This window comes from Macaca fascicularis, chromosome 2, assembly GCF_037993035.2.
Source record: "Macaca fascicularis isolate 582-1 chromosome 2, T2T-MFA8v1.1".
Lineage (NCBI taxonomy): Eukaryota > Metazoa > Chordata > Mammalia > Primates > Cercopithecidae > Macaca > Macaca fascicularis.
In genome coordinates this window covers 140,734,666-140,755,444 of record NC_088376.1, presented here as the reverse complement: position 1 = coordinate 140,755,444, position 20,779 = coordinate 140,734,666, and the positions used below count along the sequence as shown (strand labels likewise).

Sequence of the window (20,779 nt, the reverse complement as noted above, 5' to 3'; positions counted from 1 at the left end):
CAAAAAACCCTTGGTTCATATTCTACCAGAGAAGTGAAAAAAAATTGTCTCAGTAATACACTTACAGGGCTTTAGCCGCCACCTATAATCTCAATAATGTACTATACTATCTACCTCCTAAAAGTGCTTGTAAAAAATTATGTTGAATACAATGGGTCAGTAAAGCAGTACAATCTCAGACACATCAGTTTTAGTTTTACCTCGGATTTAATTATTTTAATGTCATAGCATGGTTTTCCTAATATCAGTGCTATTTTAGCATCTAGTTGTTTTAATGGGAATGATTTGATCTCTGGTGTATACTGTGTTCATTTTATGGGCCAGTGCATTGAGTGATCATCAGTGTAGCATAACATGGTTGATATTCCTATTTCTTCCACATATTAGATGATATGCAGTCAAAAGCCAATTCCAATAAAATAGAAATAACAATTTCCAATGTAAAATAATAAAATCTTATAGGTTTCCTTTCTGAAATATGACAAAGAATCAAGACTACAACATCCAGGAGTAGATTAGAACATAGGATGTTCTAATATACTATGGTGAAAGGAGGTAGTCCAATCAACATATAAACGTGAATTTGATACATTAATAATTACTCAGTACTGTGAACAAGACGCAACCAATTCAGAGACAAGAGGAGGCCTTGACGTCAATAAAAATCTGAACACCTACTTACCTCACCCCATAGCTGAGGTTGAAAAGTGAAAACTTCAAAGTACATTGATTGTTTTAGAAAGAACACAGAAAAAGCCTATGACCAAATGAAAGAGCATTGAAAACCCAAACCTAAAAATGAAGGGAGACATCAGGAAGGGACATATATCTGAAAAAAAAAGGAAAGCAGAGCTCTTGCATTAGAAAGAGATAGCTTTAGAAAGAATTGAGGGCAGATTTAAAACAGGGAGGATCAAGTATCCAACTGTGGGGGATGTGTCATAAGGACTACCAATAAACTTGTTCTATTTTTGTTGAAGAGCAAGGCTGAAAGACATCTAGGGGCAACTCGCTCTCAGAAGACACACAGAGGACAAAATTATATTTAAATAATAGACAGGTATTTCTATTTAAAGTAATCCTCAGGAAAAGAGGGGATAGGACATAAGCTATGAGCAGATTGAATTCTGGCTATTATGTAAAGAAGGTGTTTTACAGATGAGGCAAAAGCTTTGACCTTTTACACTGCATGCAAAGATAGAACAGGTGGTATGAAGATCCCATCTCCTCAACACATTTCTCATTTCAGATGCTACATCTTGAAAGACATTTCTCCACAGCCACCTAAACTCACACAACAACAACAACAGCAGCAGCAGCAACAGCAATAGCAGCAGCAGCAGCAGCAGCAGCAGCAGCATGCATTTTTCCCTCATTTAGTGCCAGTCCTCAAGAGTAAAATGGCAGCTTTTAACAAAAACTTCTAAGGTGATAGAACAGGGAGCAAAAAGGAAGACAGTGTAAGCAATTAAAACTTCAGAGGACATCCACATAAAAAGATGAAACAGGGCCAAGGCTCTGAGGTCACAGCCCTCAGCTGGAAAACAGTGCCAGAGGACATGTCATGACCAGAAGGAACCCAGAGTTCACATCAACAGTGCATGGTTAAGATCTCTGCTCAACACAGTGTCTCAGAAAAAGCACCAAGTCCAAGTGCACCCACACTGCAGCTGGATGCAACCTCATTCTTAAGGAATGCCAGGACAGGAACAAGGCTTAGGAACAATCAATCTGTCTTCTACATTTTCTGAGGAAGTAGCCAAAGTCCAGAGAGGTTAATGTCACATGTCTGAATTCATAAAGAAAGTCAACAATGAAAACAAGATTCAAATCCAGAGATTTGGGCAGTGATTAAGCAAACCAATTATCAAGGATGGTTCTCATTGCACATATGCTGCTCTGTTAGCAGCTCCAGTAAACTTTAAGACTATGGTTCCCACAATTTTTTTCAGTGAAGTATAATCTCCTTTCCCAACCTGCCTCCCAAGCATGGATATACGCCTATTTATGAAATATTAAATAAAAAAACCTCAGGGAAGATATGAAATGTTTATATCAAAATATTAATGGAATATTTCATGAATATAAGAGAAAGAACGTAAAGTGTGCAATAGTCACAGTTTCAAAAAAGTACATGATTGGTTTACATGTAATAGTTACTCTAAATCCCATATGTATTTTAGTGAATCAAGTTTTTTTTTTAGACTGGAATATATTTATTCTTGGATTCTTTTATCCTAGTTACTATGTAAAAAGTAGTAAGTTTTCACGGTTTTTTTTTTGCTTTTATACAACTATATTTCCTTCATTCACAAACTTCCACTTTGATAACTTTGATTTTTAACAATTATAGATACTAGGAATGGCTATGATTTTGGTATTTGTTTTCCAAGCAGGAGAATTTTAGTCATAGGGAAGAATTTGTCCTTTAAATTTGCCATAAAATGTAGGTGAAACTGCAGAAATATCAGCTTCTTTTTACTTCTCTTAACTTTAATAACTCTAACAACTTCTGAGTAGTACTCTCAGTTTTCACTAAGAATAAATATGGACAGATAAATGAGAAGGTGGAGAGAAAAAAGATTGTGGGGTGCATGAAGGGCCTGGGAGCTGAGTCATGGGGAGAATCATAGTGCCAGAGATGGGTAAAATGTGTTAGGAGGGTGGGCGGTATTATAAATAGAAACTTACTAAGTGTACAGTATATACGGCACAGTCACACTACCTTTTTGATTCCGTTTTGTCTTGTGCTGGCCCTGATTCAGTCTTAACTGATGTACTGTAAGATGTGTGATAAGACACCCACCTTGTTAAGACCTTTATTTGCAGTAGCAGTGGGGGTGGAGGTATAATGTGAATTTGTCTCCCTGTGACAAATTCACAAATGTGTGTGTTTTTGCATGCATGCGCTCACACATGTGTATGTATTAAATGTTTCATCACACTAAAAAGGGAATGGAATAATATTTAATCAACCATTTCCTTCAGTACTCAGTTTATCTGCAATATTCACCTCTACATATACATTTTCAATATTCTTAGAAAGCCAGAATTTGATACTGATTGTGTTCCAGATAATATATTTGCTAGTAATAATACTTACTAAATGGAAAATCTTGGCATCTGTAAAGTTGAAATGAAAGAAAACTGTAGTGACAAGATTCCGCAAAAATGTAAACTACTGTATTTTTATACCTTGTGTTAAATATTGAAGTAACATACACACAAAGGTATGCCAATAACCTACATTTGAAGTAAAATACTTGCTTGCTTGATTTTGGAGCACATTAAATGCAGCTTACATCTATGCCTTTCACAGATATATATGGACTTTAAAATATTTTCAATGGATTAAAATTTACTGATAATATAAACAATATCCAGTCAGTTGTGTTCACACTACCTTTTATGATTCAGGTCAAGGAAGACAATTTTTGCAGAAATATATTAACATCTTTATTTTTTCTCAGAACACTAGTATGTTTATATCCTTTCTCTAGTCTATTTTCAATTGGAAAAAGAAAAGGCAGTCTCCACAGAATACTTGCAAAACATCAAACACACAGGAGTGGTAATCAAATGCAATCCAAACAGCCTTCCACAGTGCATACTGCATGAATATCATCGCTATCTCCCGCGCATTAAATGAGCCTCCCCTCTAATAGGTGTTCTCATCCAGGTTGTCATATTCAATGACACACAGTGAAGATCTAATTCCAACCTGGATATGCTCTAAGTTTTATTATCTTAGTTGGCACTTTCAGGATGAGAAAATACAACCTCAAAACCTTACTGCATATTCAACCTTTGGATTTTAGAGACTGGTTGACAGTTTCCCTACAGTGTTCTTCTATCTTGCCATTCAAATATGTTAAGCCTCCAAAAGGCTGAGCTGGTATTCGATTAAACTTTTTTTTCCTGTTGTGTTAACTAAACAATTATTCCTCTAATTCAGGTTGCATTTATCATGGTCTTAAGCAGAAATGATACATTCTTTTTTTGCAGAACAAAATTTAACTTCCTGCATAGTATTCATATCCTTAATTCATGGACAGTGTGCCACTACTGAAGACAGAGGAGATGGACAAAAAGTGTTGGGAACATTTATTTTATAGAGACTAAAAAATAGGAGGGATAGTTCCTTTGTTTAAATGAGTAAAACTATTCATTGAGAAGCATTTTATTTTATAGCCATTTCCATATTCTCTTTAAATACATCCACTGTATTTCAGTGTTACTAAAATTTAAACATATTCATTAAAATCTTTGGTTCTGACTCATCAAATTCCACTCCTAGGTAAAATGATTCTAGATTATTCATAGGGTCACTATTCACAACAGTCAAAATGTTTAAACAACCTAAATGTCCATCAACTAAATAATGGATAAATAAAATGTAGTATATCTACTATGATGAAATATTATTTGGCCATAAAAAGGAATGAAGTCCTGATGCACATGACAATATGGCTAAACTTTGAAAACAGGATGCCAAGTGAGATAAGCCAGTCACAAAATACTACATAATGTATGATTCTATTTATATAAAACATCCAGACAAGGCACAGAGAAAGAAAATATATCAATGTTGGTCTGGGGAGGGATTGAGGAGAAATGGGAAGTGACTGTGAACAGGTGGGGTTTCACTTTGGGATGACAAATATATTCTAAAATTGATAATGCTGATGGTTATACAATTATTTGAATACACTAAAAACATTGAATTGTACAATTTAAATGTGTTAGTTGTATGGTATAAGAATTATACCATAATTATTCCACTCAAAAAAGCTGTTTAGAAAAAGATTTGGTTGAGAATTTCCCTTAAGGTTTTCCAATCTTTTCAACAATACATTCACAATGGGATTTACAATAGAAATTTCAAATGAGGGGGAATATTTTTGTGTTTATTTACAAAACAAGGGTTATTTTGATGAAAATTGAAAAAATGAGTCATTCATTTTGATTTCTAAGCACCCAGATGACTACCTATGACAGGTGAGGATTCTGGGTAAAATAAAGCTAAGGAGGCCTCTCCTGGTGATGATGTTTGCACATTTCAGAGAGAATCTGCAGTGTTGTTTACTCTGTTGTCTTCCTGATCTGAAAACCCTTCATACTGACTCTGGACTTTATTACAGAGGGTAACCTTTTGCAAGTTCAAAGTCCAGGTCATGCCCCCTCAGCTCAAATCCAGACTTGAGGTATAAATCTTTCAGAAAAGATCCATCAACACTTGCATCACCAAAGACTCTGACACATGTCACAATAAAGCAACTTTCATTAAGTTACAGCATTGAATGTACCTTCATTTGATGGATTCTGAAAAACTGTTCTATCTTTCCCCATTCCCATGACAGCTGTCATCATGTCACAAATAGAGAAAAAAAAATTTTTAAAGGTCTCTTGCTTTCCCGAGAGTTGTCACCACTAGGAGCAACATAATATGCAATGTTACTAAGGGGAAATCAACAGTGTATAGGAAACTAGAGAATGCATATATTGGAAAAACCCACATTTTACTTTCATAAGCCACAGAATGAAAAATAAAGAAACAAACAAGACTATCTTTCATAATACTCCAGAACATTCCATACAAAGCAGGTCTGTTTTGTCTCCAGTACATACCTCAATTCCTAGGCTCTGGAGAAAGCATCTATTCTAGCCATGACATTCACAATCTTTTACTTCATAGGTTTTTAAATAACTATCCACAAGACTCAGATGTCAGGCAAAGATGTACCAGATCAATTTAGGACAGAAAGCAAACATTTAGGGCATAAAACAGTGTAATACAAAATAAGATGCAAACTTTTCACTTGACAGGTGGATAGAGCTATCAATCTAGTACATTTTATTTTCTGATTTCAAAGAACAATACAGTGAGACAAAGATGAAAGAAAAAGACACCCAAGAAAGAATTCCTTAGTTGGGAAATCTCATGTGGGCTGAATAAGGAATTCCAAATGGTCTTTATCCTTATTACTTGAGTGCTATCTGCGGACCACCAAGACTGACATCATATGGGAGCTAATTAAAAATTCAGAATCTCAAGTCCCAACGAGTCCAAATGAATCAGAATCTGCATTTCCACACACTAGTGTTTAAGAAGCACTGTCCAAACTGTTTTTCTACTAGTTATCATTACCTAATGTTTGCACTCTTCAGTCACTGAAATAGTACATTTCTTATTATTAATAGCCAATAAGTCAAATTAACATGAGAAAAAATATGTAATACAAGATAACAATACTGCATTGCAAAATTAATTGTAATCCAAAGTTCAAAATATCAGATTTCTCATGTGAGAGCTATGCTAAAGCCTTAATATTGATGTCAGGCTAAGAGATATTCTAAATCAATTGATATTTAAGACTACATCATTTGTTAGAGTCTCTGTGGAAAATGCAACCACCTTGTTAATACTGAGTATAGAGTTTTAACTTTAAAATACTACATCAATTTGAAGTACGTTGCAACTTTGCATAAAAAGGCATGTTTCTAGACTACGGAAGTAAAGTATATTGTACTGGTAATATTATAGTATCTTTCATATTAACTATTCTCTCTCTCTCTCTCTCACACACACACACACACACACACACACACACACTGCTTAGGCAGGCCACATGCCATAAATCAAATGATGTCAGTAGAGGATTTGCCTGCATGATAATGGATAAATAAACCCCTGAGTGCTCCGTGTTTAATTAAAAAGCAGAGTTAGAAGGTTATTGAGCCTGTAGGCTCCAAACAGTAATGATGATTCCTCTCATCTTTTTTTAGGATCACACGGGATCAGGACCACTTTACCAAAGCTTAGAGTCAACTCTCTTTAGTGATAAGCATGACTACTTTTTTGCCTCTGAATGATGTCAGATGCCCCCACAAATCACTCCACAGTGTTCAGCCCTCTGATAGCAGAAAAAAAGACAAAGCTGTCATCTACTCTGTCAATCCCTGTGGCTGGCTACTTCAAAACTTAGGTAAGCTTCTGAGTTACCAAAGGGAAGTCCGAAGGGAGAGAAAAATCAACAGACTTGGGGGAAAGAAATTACAAAGCAGACAGACACTATATATTTTAGTATCAATTTTCTTTTTACACGTTGAAATAAAAATAGTGCACTAAGAGCTCCTTTGTACTTAGTTGCTATAATATTTACTTCTAAATTATTATCTTTAATAGTAATAGCACTTTGCAGTTGTAAAACATCTTGTTCCAAAAAGCTCAAAATGCTTCCTCACATATTCATTCAACTCTACTTAAGACCATGTCCTAGGGAGGAATGGCTGTACCCTTATCTAGAAGTTATAAATAGGTTTCAAAATAGTCAATTTGGTCAACTCCACCATTTAAAGTAGGCAGAAACAGAAACACCTGAGAAATGAGAGACTTATGCAGGGTGGGGGTAGAGGTCCCTCCTTGTTCACAGAAACAAAATCAAGCAGAGGCCTGCTTTAGTAGCTGGATGGCCTGATTACAAAATCCTATCTTCAAACAAATAAGAGTTTGCCTCAATTACTCAGCTATTCTAGGCCCACATAATTTTGAGTTCACAAAAATATCTGAAAAACTTTTGTGCATCCACTTCATATGGCCTAAATGAGATCAACTTGAATACCACAGAAGTGTGTTCAGCTGGGGAAAACAGCCAACAGAGCGAGAAGTAGTAGTGAAAATAGGGACAAGGCACCTCAGATCCCAATGGTGGCCTGGAGAACACTGCCTTTCCTTTCTGTCACAGATATATACCCTACTAGAATGCACATACTTTCGTAAGGGTAGTAATATATATTTATTTTTGTTCATATTGTTCATTTTCTATCTCTGAACTCTAGAACAAACAGTATGAGGTAAATGGTAGGAATTTAATTAATAATAATTTAAATGAATTAATAAATACAGGCCAGTGGTCCTGAAGATGGGCTCACCTGGTGATTCTGTCAGCTGCACAGGTACGCAAGAAAAATGACTGTGCTTAAACAGCCCAGCACTGTGTTCGTTGTTCCTTTTTCAGATAGAATGTCTAAAATGTCTAGTGGAAAATTAAATAGAATTTAGGCTCTATCTTGTGGTTTTAAAAAAGTGTAAATTAGACCATTTTTCTATCCCTCTCATCTGCAGATTTTCTCTATTTGCCCAATTAATCAGTGAGTATCAAAAGTTTTTTTAAAAAAGGAAAAAGGGCTAGGCGTGGTGACTCATGCCTGTAATCTTAGCATTTTGGGAGGCAGAGGTAGGTGGATCACCAGAGGTCAGGAGTTCGAGACCAGCCTGGCCAACATTGTGAAACCCCGTCTCTACTAAAAATACAAAAATTAGCAGGGTATGGTAGAAGGTGCTTATAATCCCAGCTACTCAGGAGGCTGAGGCACAAGAATCACTCAGGCCAGGTGGTGGAGGTTGCAGTGAACCAAGATCACAACACTGCACACCAGCCAGCCTGGGCTACAGAGTGAGACTCCATCTTAAAATTAAAAAAAAAAAAAAAAAAAGGAAGCAATCACCAATCTATCTTTTTCTATGGTAATATAAATCATGACTGGCAACTTTAGGGCCCCAGTTGAAATAAAAATATTAAATATGTTAGTAAAATCAGTAACTACAATATAGTCTATTGACCTGAATTACTTAGGCATAGCAAAATATATATATTGAATTCTGTGCCATTAACTTCAGACTCATATCTGTAATATGATTTCTTAAATCTGATCCTTATAAACTGACAAGGAATGAAAAGCCTTGCAGGAATCCTTACATGCTTTACCTCATTCTCTTAGGTTCCTCTCTAAAAGTACACAGGATGGATCGTTAACACATGTTCCCTCTCTTAGGTAGAGTATATGCCACTTCATGTTGTGAACCCACATATTTTCTCCCCAACCAATGAGAGATCCCTCAAATAACTTAGCATAGAAGTTGAAAACTGGATGTTATGAATTCGATAGATGTGTTTAGCTTTCATACATTTTAAAAATAAACAGCAATATTTACAATTTGTGAGATACGGCAACACTGGCCCCACAATCCAACATGGCCACAACACTTAGGAGGAACTCTGATGCACTGTTCTTTACAGACCCTGTGGACTCCCTATTGTCAGACAACTGGTCCATCTCACTCTTCGTGGGTTCAGCCTGGTTTCTGCAGGTCTTTGATTCTAGGTTATCTGGCTCCCAATAGAGTTCTAGCTTCATGATACAGAATCTGAAAAGAAATGCAAGAATGACTTTCTTGCCAGGGAAGGGGCACCCATATGGGGCTCTGGAAATTCTAGATTCCATCCCTAGACAAACTGCAAGAAGGCCATTCTGTCTTGGGTAAGCCTCTGGACCTACTGGTAGAGGAACAGACAAGACAATCTGTAGATCATGTCCAGGCCTAAAATTCCATAATCGAATGACACCATTTACCTTGTTGGCTAGGGTGTCATCCTTAGACACACAGGAAATAACTTATGGCAAGGTCACTTGTGAGGGATGGCAGAAGAGGCCTTATCAGAATATGCCACTTTGGCAAAAGGATTATTTTAAGCTAAAGACACCTGAAACATAGTTGGTACGAGGAGGGCAAGATGATCTTCCCTTTTCATTGTCAAAGCAGGAGGTAAAACTCCCATGTGAAAGATGTCTTCTCTCAACCAGGATAAAAGAAACAATCTTATCACCAGAGACAGGGAGTCAAAACCAAGGGAATTCCATACAAACAGATCTTGTTAAAATAACTCTTATTTTTCTTTAGTTGCCCCATATATTTTAGTTATTTTCCCACAATTGCCTGTCTTTGTTCAACCTAATATAGAAGCACTTAGGTTTTGCCACTTCCTTGGGTCTTTCTAAATGTGAAACGTCTGTATGCTTTTCTCCTATTAGTCTGCTTTATGTAGATTTAAGTCTCAGGCCCACAGGCAAAGTTTTACCTTCCCTAAACTTCCACATCATCATCACAAGTTCTGTTACATTCAAGAATCACTTCCAAAATTGCTTATCAAAACTTCTTAAAATTTATCCATTTAGCTATGGGCTAAACAATTCTATCTGTAAAACTATATGTTTTATTTACTAGTTATATAGTTTTTATCTTTAACATATCTATTAAAAATTTCTGAGTCCTCTGAGATTATCAAACATTCTACCAGAGGTATTTACTTCACACTCTGAGAAAACTCTACGATGCTCAAAGTTCACCAAAACAGATACGTTAGAGGAATTGTCAGAGCCTTAACCAGACTTTCAGACATGTTCCTAATTTTATTTTCTAGATTATTTTGAGACTGAAGACTGTCATGTGCAACATCAGGAATGTTTCTCAAGTGAAATAGTTCAATCTATCACTTTACATGAACATTCTGAGTATTACTGATGTATTATGAAAATGATTTGGAAGAAAATCCTATTATAACCAATGTATCCTTTAGTCACAGACCTTGATGAACATTAAAGGTTTGCAAAGAGCTTACCTTAAATGTGTGCGTGCGCACGTGCACACACACACACACATTAGCCTAAGAAAGAAACTGTTTTCCTTCTAGTAATTTAGGTAAAAAAGTTTAAAAGTAAAGCCATTTTTAAAGCTTTCACATCTCTTAAATGTACTCACATGCCACAAAAGGTACTTTCAACAAGAAATATAATACTACAAGAGAGGTTAACAACAGCAATCAACTGAATACCCTTGTGGATTCCTGCAGGGAGAGTTAGGGGAGGGGGACTCTAGGGAAAGGACTGTGTCAGTCTAAATCTGTTGCTATTCTTCTCTCTAAGCACAAAGCCAGACAGCTGGATAGAAGTAGGAGTCACACACCTTAAATTACCAGATTCACACTTAACACACACATCATAAAGATGCCAGAGACCATGTTTGAACACATGATTTGTTCTCTTCTGAGAGATGGTGGTTTTCACCCCTGGAGTCAAGCATTATGCCTGTGTGTGAACAGCTTTACTCATCTAAAAGGCACACACATATACAATGAATTCTAACCAGAGAGGAGGCAAAGTTCTTGCAAATGACTGTGTTTAATTAGTGGTATGACTCATTGAGTCCATGTCCATCAGACAAGGTTATTTGTCTAAATGCTTGGAAGACCTAAATATATTACTGTGGATAAAGTGCTGGGTAAAGGAAAAGTGAAGTGAAATGACTTCAAGAAGTCATTCAGTATTGCATGGCATTACACCCTACAGTAAGAACTTCTTTACTCTCTGAAAGGTTGAAGTGATTTAATAAAATCAACCTCCTCAAACTCAGTCTTCTCACACCATCTCCTAGGACTATTTGGGGTAATATAGATCATTGGAGGGAGGAGTGGTGGATCAGAAACACAGACATTGGGAGAAGGATCAAGGTAATTTACTAGCAGCCTGTAAAAACTGCTATACAGATTCCATAAATACATGTTCATCAATATCTACTGAACTAAATGGAATATCCCCACTAACTACTTCAGAAACCCTCACTGAAATAAGACACAGAAATAACTATAAGAAATAACTACGGTGCCACAACACCCACTTCATTTAAGATAATTACATTTTTAAAGTGTGTCAGCCAGTAGAGTCAAATCCAACAGTGCTCATTTTTCTCTCTCTCTTCACTGATCCAAATTTCTTAATTATTTCACAGTAACTTAGATATACCTATGCCAAATATTTTTGAATTAGTCCCAATGCCCTTACACTTGATATAGTTCACTCACTCACCACAATTTTCCTTTGAAGAATGAAACCACATCTCTTCCAACCACAATACAGTCATTCCTCTACTTCCTTATTTACATTTTTTTGTTGTTGTTGCTTGCTTGCAGGGCACTCAAATTTCTATCCACTGATATAGGGTTTCCTTCTGGCAAGCATTAAATCTGTCTCTTTTAGTCCCCTTTGCCAAATGCCTGGCATAGTCAGTTTCTCTAAATTCTGTCATATCTTCAGAATGTATAGCTCTGCATTTTATATCTAACCATAAGAAACACTTTATTCCTTTGCAGCTCCTTGTGACGTGTTCCTCTCAACTTTAAATCACCCCATTTCTCCCTAAAAACATAGAGAAATTTCATGCAAAAATGCAGACGGACTTCCATTCTTACTTTGGAATAGAGGTGAAGACATGAAGCCATGTACAAGCTCTGGAGTCATGTCTATGTCTAATTTACTTTACCTTTTTAACTATACAATAAAAAAGGCTGATAAGCCACTGGAGCTATTAACTAAGTAATATTGAATTGAACATCTCAAGTCAACGGAGGTACTAGATTAAAACCAAAAGCAATGTCCTTGAAGCTGCTTGGCAACTTTATAATCAAGGATTTGAGAGCCACAAATTATTAAATATTATCTGTCAGTATTATATAGTTTGCATTGAAATAGTTCCTAAGTACAAAATCATTTTGGTCATAGATGGATACAGGACGATAAAACAAATTATTTCACATTATGGATTCTACTTACAACAGGCCTGCTGCCTAAAAAGCCAGGATATCTACTCAGTTTTATGAGATCTGGAAAATTAATTTTATACTCTGCATTGAATATATATATATATACACACACACACACACACACACATATATATATGCATCAAATATAGTTTACAAGTTCAATAAGAAATAACATTAATATTCAAACTCCAGAATAGTAAGACACATACAGAGACCTCCCAATAATAAAAATGGAGAGAAAAATGAATATTTCAACATTTAAAAGCTGTCATAACACTACCCTGATCTGAAATAAGATGAGCCCATCCAAGCTATTACTGTCATCAAATGGCCGCTTATCATCCATCTTGGAGTACACTTGATGTTAAAAAATATTTATAAGTGTGTGTGTATATATATATATAGTCAATTGTACAGTAAAATATTAGTCTGTAAATTTTTGTGCCATTCCATCTATTCTGTCTAATAGTGGAAGAAACAAAAAGCACTACAATCCTTGTCCTACAAGGATAAATTCTGAAATTAATTTAGCTTTTTCCAGTATCTACAGTAAAGATACTTGAATGAAGTGTATTCACAATTTGGTTTGAGTATATCAAGAAGCACTCATTAGTGATGGGTTTAGTGACTTCATCATCTGTTGTTTTCAATTAAGAGGACTTATCTAGTGATAAACAATCCTAAGATTATAAGAAATGTATCATTAAAAAAAACTTTCCATCAAATATTTTTATCTCATGTTTTACAAAGTTGCTTACTTGATTATGTGGATAGGTATCTGTTAATAAAATGATGTATGCCTTTTATTTTTCCATACTGTTTGACAAGACAATTTCTTATGAAAAATCAAATCATTCAGTGAACGTATTTTCTCTTTTTAAAAATCAAGCTCTTTAATATCCTGCTACCTTGAAATGGGCTATCGTTTGTGAACTTGTTTTATTTTTAAATTAAATATTGTTAGCTTAATACATTAAGATGAATCCTTCACCTTAATCACCTTCAATTCAGAATATAAGATTAATAACACTCTTATTTTAAAAATTAACATGGGCAATCTATACACACTTACATATGCAGCATAACTTTCAGGGTCCCTGCTGCACATACATGCCTAAAACTAAGTAATTCTAAGACATAACAGAGCAGTATATCAGTAAGTCATTGACACTTCAATGAACTATCATCAGAGAAAATAGCAAACAGGTTATGCAAATGAGCAGACAATCCCAACCTTGTTTCTAAAGTCATACTTGACTTGAGGACAATTCACTGATGAAAAAGGGAGAGCGGGAGGCAGAGGGAGAGGGGAATAGGGAACAGGACAGACAGGGAGAAGGAGAGGTGTAGAAAGAAAAAGAGGGAGGGGGTAGCAGAAGATGGAGGGAAGGGAAGGAAGAAAAAGGGAGGAAGAAAGAAAGAGAAATTAAGGAAGAAAAAATGAAAACATCCTAGTGAAATATTGCTTAAAATGACAGTTATGTCACGTCGCCCTGTCCCTAGGCAATTTGAAGGACGTTCCAAGCATGAGTGCCCAGTTAGAATAAAGTGTCATGAGTTCATAACTTTCTTAACCTAGGAAGGATCACAGAAATCATACTTCAGTTTACTGGAGGCTATTGAGGCACAGAGAGGTAAAGCACCTTTTTAGAGTTGCACAGCATCTTAAAGGAGGTTAACTCAAGCTTTCACTGTTACTAGAGATAACCAATGGAGTATACTTTGACAAAGCATAGTTAAGGCTTGCTAACATTTAAAATCATCCAACATTATTACAGTTACTAAATTAATTATTTTTCATTCAGCCATATTCATTCAGCCTTTTTTTTTTTTTTTTTTTTTTTTAAGACGGAGTTTCACTATGTTACCCAGGCTGGCCTCAAACTCCTAGGCTCAACCTATCCTCCATCCTCAGCCTCCCTGGTAGCTGGGATTACAGGCCTGTGACACCACACCCAGCTCATATTCACTTTTTAACTTGTCATCATGGAGATAGTTCACAGAACTGCATTCCTTGCTTCACAGTGGCTGCCCTAAGCTGTTAAGGAGGGTTAGGGTATGATTTGTGTGCAGAGGTCCTGCTTCCAAATGCTGCTGAGGATGTTATAAAGTCCTCTTTGTGCTTAACCCAGCAGCTCTGGGGTCAAACAAAACAGTCTGCCAAGGATCCAAAACAAAGAATGCAAGGGGATGTAACTCTCTGATGATATATCCCAATTTACAAAATTCTTTCCACTTTGCTCAACCCCAGGGCTTTCTAGGAACTAAAGAGCTGGTAGGACACAAATTGTCCATAATGTTGCTGGGTAGATTTTTACGCGTGCAAACACATACAGAGATACACTACCTTTACATATACAATTCAAGAATTTTCCTTTATTCTCTTTCATAGCACTTTAAATGTATTTTGAAGATCAAATTGTTATGGCTTTACAAGTACCTCTTCCAAGGTATATGTAACACCCATCTGGCTTCCCGATCTGTCAAGAGGCCACATACCCTAAACTAACTCCTGGAGCATTCAATCCATTTTCCTGCAGATTAAGCACAAACAACTAGGGAGACAGTGTCCCAATTTTATAAAATTATCTAAACATTCCAAAAGTAATAGAAGCAAACTATAAATCTTGCAAATAACCTCTCTGAGCTTTGTGGTGACTGGCTACAAAAATGTTTAACATTGTAAGGTATGAGTTGAAATTTCTATATATTTGAATGGAAAATAAAAATCAAATTTAACTACATTGGGAAGATACTCCTCTACAGAAGGCAATAGTTTCTGCTAAATACAAATAAAGGGGTTGAGCAAAAAAAAAAAAAAAAAAAAAAAAAAAGAAAGAAAGAAGAAGAATTTAAAACTCAAAAGAACACAGTATTTACTCAATCGAGTAGATACAAATTAAGCATTTGTTTAAAAAAAAAATCACTGGACTTTAACTAGCCCTATTTCTGTTCTTGTCACCCTCTTAAAACAAGATCACATCTTGCACAAGATCATATACTTGCAGTAGTCAGTAAAACACTAACAATTATTTAAAAATATAGCTAAGGGTTTACCAGGAATCATCACTCACAAAAGTCAGTTCAGTTTTGAAGAAGGCATGAGGCTAGCCTTTTGTTTAGGGATGATATAGCCATCAAAACCACTTGCCGTTACTTCAGATTTCATTAGCAGACCTTTTCGCAGACTTACTTTTTTCCAGAGAACCGATTACTTGGCAAGGACAGCCCTGGGACTGTTTGCTACTCAGAGGTACCAGAGTCCATCTTTTGATTCAATTTAGCAGATGTTAAGCATTCTGCACTGGTTTGTGATCATTTTCCCTCCAAATCTCAAGCTCTGAAAATGCCTGTGCTTATGTAGACAACCATCTATTTTGAGTCTTCTCTCTCTTGCACAGTTCCTCTCAACCAAATCTAATGAGAACATACTCTGTCCTCACCAGTGAGATGCTTTCATACTTCACAGCCTGTGGTTCTTCTCTGCCTTGAGACTTACTGCCTACTCAGGGAAATTGTATTTCCTACTCTGGAAATTATGGGATCGTCAGGCTCCATGGTCTCAAGCTCAGTGTGGAAACTTCAATTCCCCTTTTCAGGTATTAATGATTTTAAGTTCATTTTGGTTCACATTAGCTCTGGCCACAGGTGCATACTGTTCAAGCCACTTTTATTCAAATTCAATTTTTACAACAGCTCAAATATTCTACTTTCAATCCAAAAAGAAAAGTGTGATTTATGTTTAGGTTAGGGAAACAGAAAAATCCACAAATCCCTTTCCATGGTGATAACAATCTTTAATTTCACTAAGGCATTGATCATTTGAAAGACATCACACAAATATTATTAACAATATTAAATTCTAATGGCATTTTTACAATGAATTTATGTTGCATGAATAACAAATATTAATTTGATAGATGGTATTGGAGGATACATAAAAAGATAAATGAACCAAATTTAAAGTGTTTTTTTTTTTTAATTCACATTACTTCTTAAAAAGTGGTGCATTCAAAAGCAATAAGGGGCTAAACACAGACTCTTATTTATATACTGCCTCTTAAAAAAGGAGATATACAGTTTATACTTGCAAATATTCCTAATAGTTATCTTGCCCACCTCCATGGCAAAGTTCCTAAACAGCATGCAACTGAAAAACACGAGAAACTTTTCGGTTTTTGCCTTTCTTAGTGGCAGCAGAGAACAGCAAAATAAACTATTAAATTTAAATTCTGGAAATAGAGACACTTCTTTTATACAGGCATGCATATAAGACTATCTCTCTCTCTCTCTCTATATATATATATATATGTTTTACTTACATTTTTCTTGCAATGGCCAGAGGTACAGAAGAAGATAAATATATGCTCTAATCATCCTGGCACCAAAGATAATGCAACCACGCTCCCAAATTAAAAACAAAGCCAATAATTTCTAACTTCTATAAAAGCATTCTGAAAGGCTCCTATTTCCTTGTATGAATCAATTATATAAGATTTAACAGAAACAGCAAGCTCTAAACAGATTACACTCTATCTCACCAGCTTGATTCAACAAAGAGCAATGGAACAGAAAATCAAATGCAGCTTGCAAAGTCACATTCACATGGAGCTTTAGGGAAAAAGAGGGGGGAAAAACCTGGTACTTACAGACTGTAAAGTAAAATGTCCCAGTTTCGCTTTACATGTTACAGCAAATCAAACAGAGATTTCAGCTCTCAGCAAGTCCCTGCTTCCACTACACTGATCATCCACGCAGAACAGGCCCTTATGGATTGCTTAGGCAGCTGGGAGATAATGGGACCATATTCTCAGCTGGGACTAGAGATGCTGAACTGCTCTCCGCTGCGCGCTGCATGGCTCTCCGCCAGCATTAATCAAGGAGGACCCAGCTTCCTGGCTGTGTTCCCCAAAGGATCGACATAATTAGCACATGAATCAAAGACACACACTGGGAGAATCACACACATCTCTAACTGGCTCTCCTCACATCGAACCTGATTAGGAAATCAAGTTGGTTCTCCGATCAAATGTGTTCAACCTTTCAAAAATACAGAGGCTCACACAGCTGTTTACAGATTTTGGGGGAGGGGTGGAGATTAAGGCTTCTTTCCCAATGGGCAATTTATGTAATTCCTCAACTACAGAATATAATTACACTGGTTGTTCGGTACATATGGTGGGTTTGCCCTGTGATTTGGTTTGTCTGTTAGGGATTCTCAGCAGCTCTCAGGAAGGTTATGGGCAGCAGCATCATCACATCTATGGATTTTATGCGACATGCACGTGTATGTTCTTTTCAGAGTTAGTCTTTTGGGAGACCGGCTGAACTAAAGCTGGTGTTTATGGGAGTGTTTTACGTTTCCCAAGTCCTGCCTCTTCATTGAGTACTAGAAGTCCAGGGCATTCAAAGCAAAAGGGTTTGGCATGGCACACTTAGGACATCTAGTATTCTAAAAGTAACTGGTGATGTGGATTCCATTTGCATAACTAAGAACACTCTTCCTTACTCTGTCTGCATCATGGTGCAGTCAGGGGTTATAAACTAGTAGCCTGTGGACATGCTTGGTTTGGCAAGAGAGATTTGAGAATTTGAATGTGAACATTTTTAAACAGAACATGTGTTCTGCACTTTATCAAAACGTTGCCACACACGCTTTTGCCTAGATATGCTACCTGCTGGCCCCCGAAGACATTTGTTTATGTAAATTTGACCTTAGTTAAGCAAGTCTGGGTTATGGATATAAAACATTCCATTTTAGAAAAAGGGAGACTCAGCTCCTGTGTCACTCATGAAAAGGCTGTGATTAAGGCACCCGTGTGATCATTTAAAGTCCACCACAGGCAAAGCAGCCAGTAGTTAAGGAGCCTGTATGATAAAGAAGGTGGAACATTAAGGGAGTCAGAAATCTGAGTTCTAATCCTCATCTTGCTGCAACAAACAAACAGGTGGTCTACACCTTTGTGAGTCTTAGTTTTCTTTTCTGTACAATAAGGGCTTTGTTTATTTGCAGACCTCTGAGAAGCCTTACAATGTGACATTCTATTATTGTCCTAAGATCTAGAAAACAGACCTTCATTAAAAAGGTGCTTATACCTCATAATAGCACTGGGGTAATGGGAATGAAATAAAGTCATGCTTTTTTGACTGGCACAAATTTGGGGATAGAGGGTCTTTATTACCTTTGGGGGCCGGCGATCAACTGGCTGCTAATGAGCTCTTTCAGAAAACTTGAAACATCATGGTCAGTAAATGTGAGTAAATTTTAAATGTGTGGGAAAAAAAGACAGCTTAGGCAGGAAATGGTCTTATTTAGTTGTACACAAACTGTGTCTACCTGATAGTAAAACACCTGGGTGAAGAACCAAAAATCCAATCAGAATGTTTTGTCTTCATGGTGCCAATCAGAAGAGCTCTGGGATTTTGTGGGGAAAGAGTCTTTATATTTAATGTGGATTTCTCAATCTTACTTTCTTTCATCCCTACTATCCAAAGGTAGAGAACGGTGAGGCTTCTCTTCACATGGTCAGTTATGCTATCTTTTGTGAAAAAATGTGTATCACTGAGGTCAAAACCACCCAAACTATGTTAGGGTTTTAATTGTCTTAGGGAATAAAAGCAAAATGGATCAACACTTTCATGATGCCTTACTCAATAGCTAGTAAAGTATCTCCCCCAAAAGATACATGATTGGGTAAAAGATGTGCACTACCAAACCCTTCTGTGCCAATTATCAACTCAATTATCCCCAAAACAGATACATGCCCTCGAATAGGTTTATTATCAATAGTTAATGGTAATAATATGCAAAGTGGGGTACAAAGAAACAAGGCAATTATACATTTTTGAAATTTTACTAAAAAAAAAAAAAGAAATTTTACTAAACTTTTGAGTAATTTTGTGTTGGTTCAACGTGTTTTTTAACTACTTTCAACCCAATTTCTGTAAGGTAACCAGTTTCTTTTATTCTTCAGATATTGTTACATTTGGCAAAACTTGTAAAACGACTGGCACAAATTTCATGTTTGTTATTTTTATCAGGTGCATTATTATTGAGACTTTAGCACATCTACTTCACGCAGCTCACGTGAGGTGCTGACAAAAATAGGTTAATTAAATAGCAATTGTGCATCTCAGTTATATTAGCAAACATATTGCTGAAGCAAATGAAAAGAGGAGCAAATTAAAATACTAAAGTGTTTATTCAGTGGTACAGCTGAAATAAATAGTTTAATTGGTTTTAAGTTCTATTCAATCCCTGTTTGCCTGGTAATTACTTTGATTAATCTTTGATTATGGTATGTAATAGATTCACTTTGGCATCATGTGATTTGCACTTGTTTATAATGATAGGTGTTAATTACTAACTAAAAATTTCGCAACTTCCATCAATTCTTCATACATTTCTCGCCAGAGATACATGATTTAAAATATGAAGTGTTTATAATAAAATCCTAAATCTGGGAAATGCCTGATTTTTCTTTTTTTCATTAAAGGGAATAGTCAACATTAAAGTACAAACAAAGAGAAGGAAAAAAGAGACCAACATGACTAATTACTACAAACAAAAGAAATGGTCTTCTCAAAGACAGTAGAACCTGCTATTTTACCTCAGAATATATTTTAGAAGCCAAAATACATAGAGATTGTTTTAGACTTGGTATTGAAACAGCAAGAACCGGCGTCTCTTTGGAACTGTGAAGAGTCTGCAATTTTAACAACACTCTTGTCAAGGCTAATAAGAACCTGGGGGATGGGCTCCTGAGGTCTCTTTCTGGCCATTACACAAGATTCACCAAGTTAAATACAGCTCTGAACCTCAGCAAATCTAGGGGCAGAATGAAAGTTATGGGAACAATTTCCCATCAGTTTGAGGCTTAATCAATATTTTTAAATGCTTTGGAGTCTTCAGCAATAAGTCTCCAGATGTGCACACAACTGTTCATTGCTTCTTCTTGAAAGTGTTTTCCCATTCCTTGCATCTCTCACTAAAAGTCAGAGTCAAAAGCTGAGACAACTGTGACATTTCTCCAGCTGGGAACAAAATTTCAAAAGGGATGGTTCAGAAATTGCTGCCCAGGGCACCTGCTGGAATGATAATCTATGCAGCAATGATTGAACCTTCTTTTCCAACCAAAAGCAATGGAGCCAGTAATAAAATATTCAAGAAGTAAGCCATAAGTATGGATGCACATAAGAAAGTATGTGGCCATATTAATTTTCCAGGAGGTAATCAGATTCTAATAACAATGACCCAGAGACCAGGGTCATGAAATTAAAACAGTCTGTGGAGAAAATAGCCCATTTAAATAATTATGTCAATATGACATCAAATTGACCTA

At 36.2% G+C, this 20,779-nt stretch overlaps 1 protein-coding gene across 12 annotated transcripts in view; it reads right to left on the bottom strand.

Annotated features, from left to right (window-relative positions):
• The window catches only part of CNTN4 (contactin 4), a 975,847-nt gene that overhangs the window by 533,911 nt on the left and 421,157 nt on the right, over positions 1-20,779 (bottom strand). For 2 of the 12 annotated variants that reach the window (XM_005547643.5, XM_074032744.1), the window contains exon 1: positions 17,087-17,482. The exons of 8 other annotated variants lie outside the window; for them this stretch is intronic. The gene's annotated coding sequence lies outside the window, so the exon portion shown is untranslated. Of the gene's footprint in view, positions 1-16,759; positions 17,022-17,086; positions 17,483-20,779 lie in introns of those variants that run through there. 2 more of the 12 variants (XM_045384782.3, XM_074032745.1) reach the window with 1 other exon arrangement.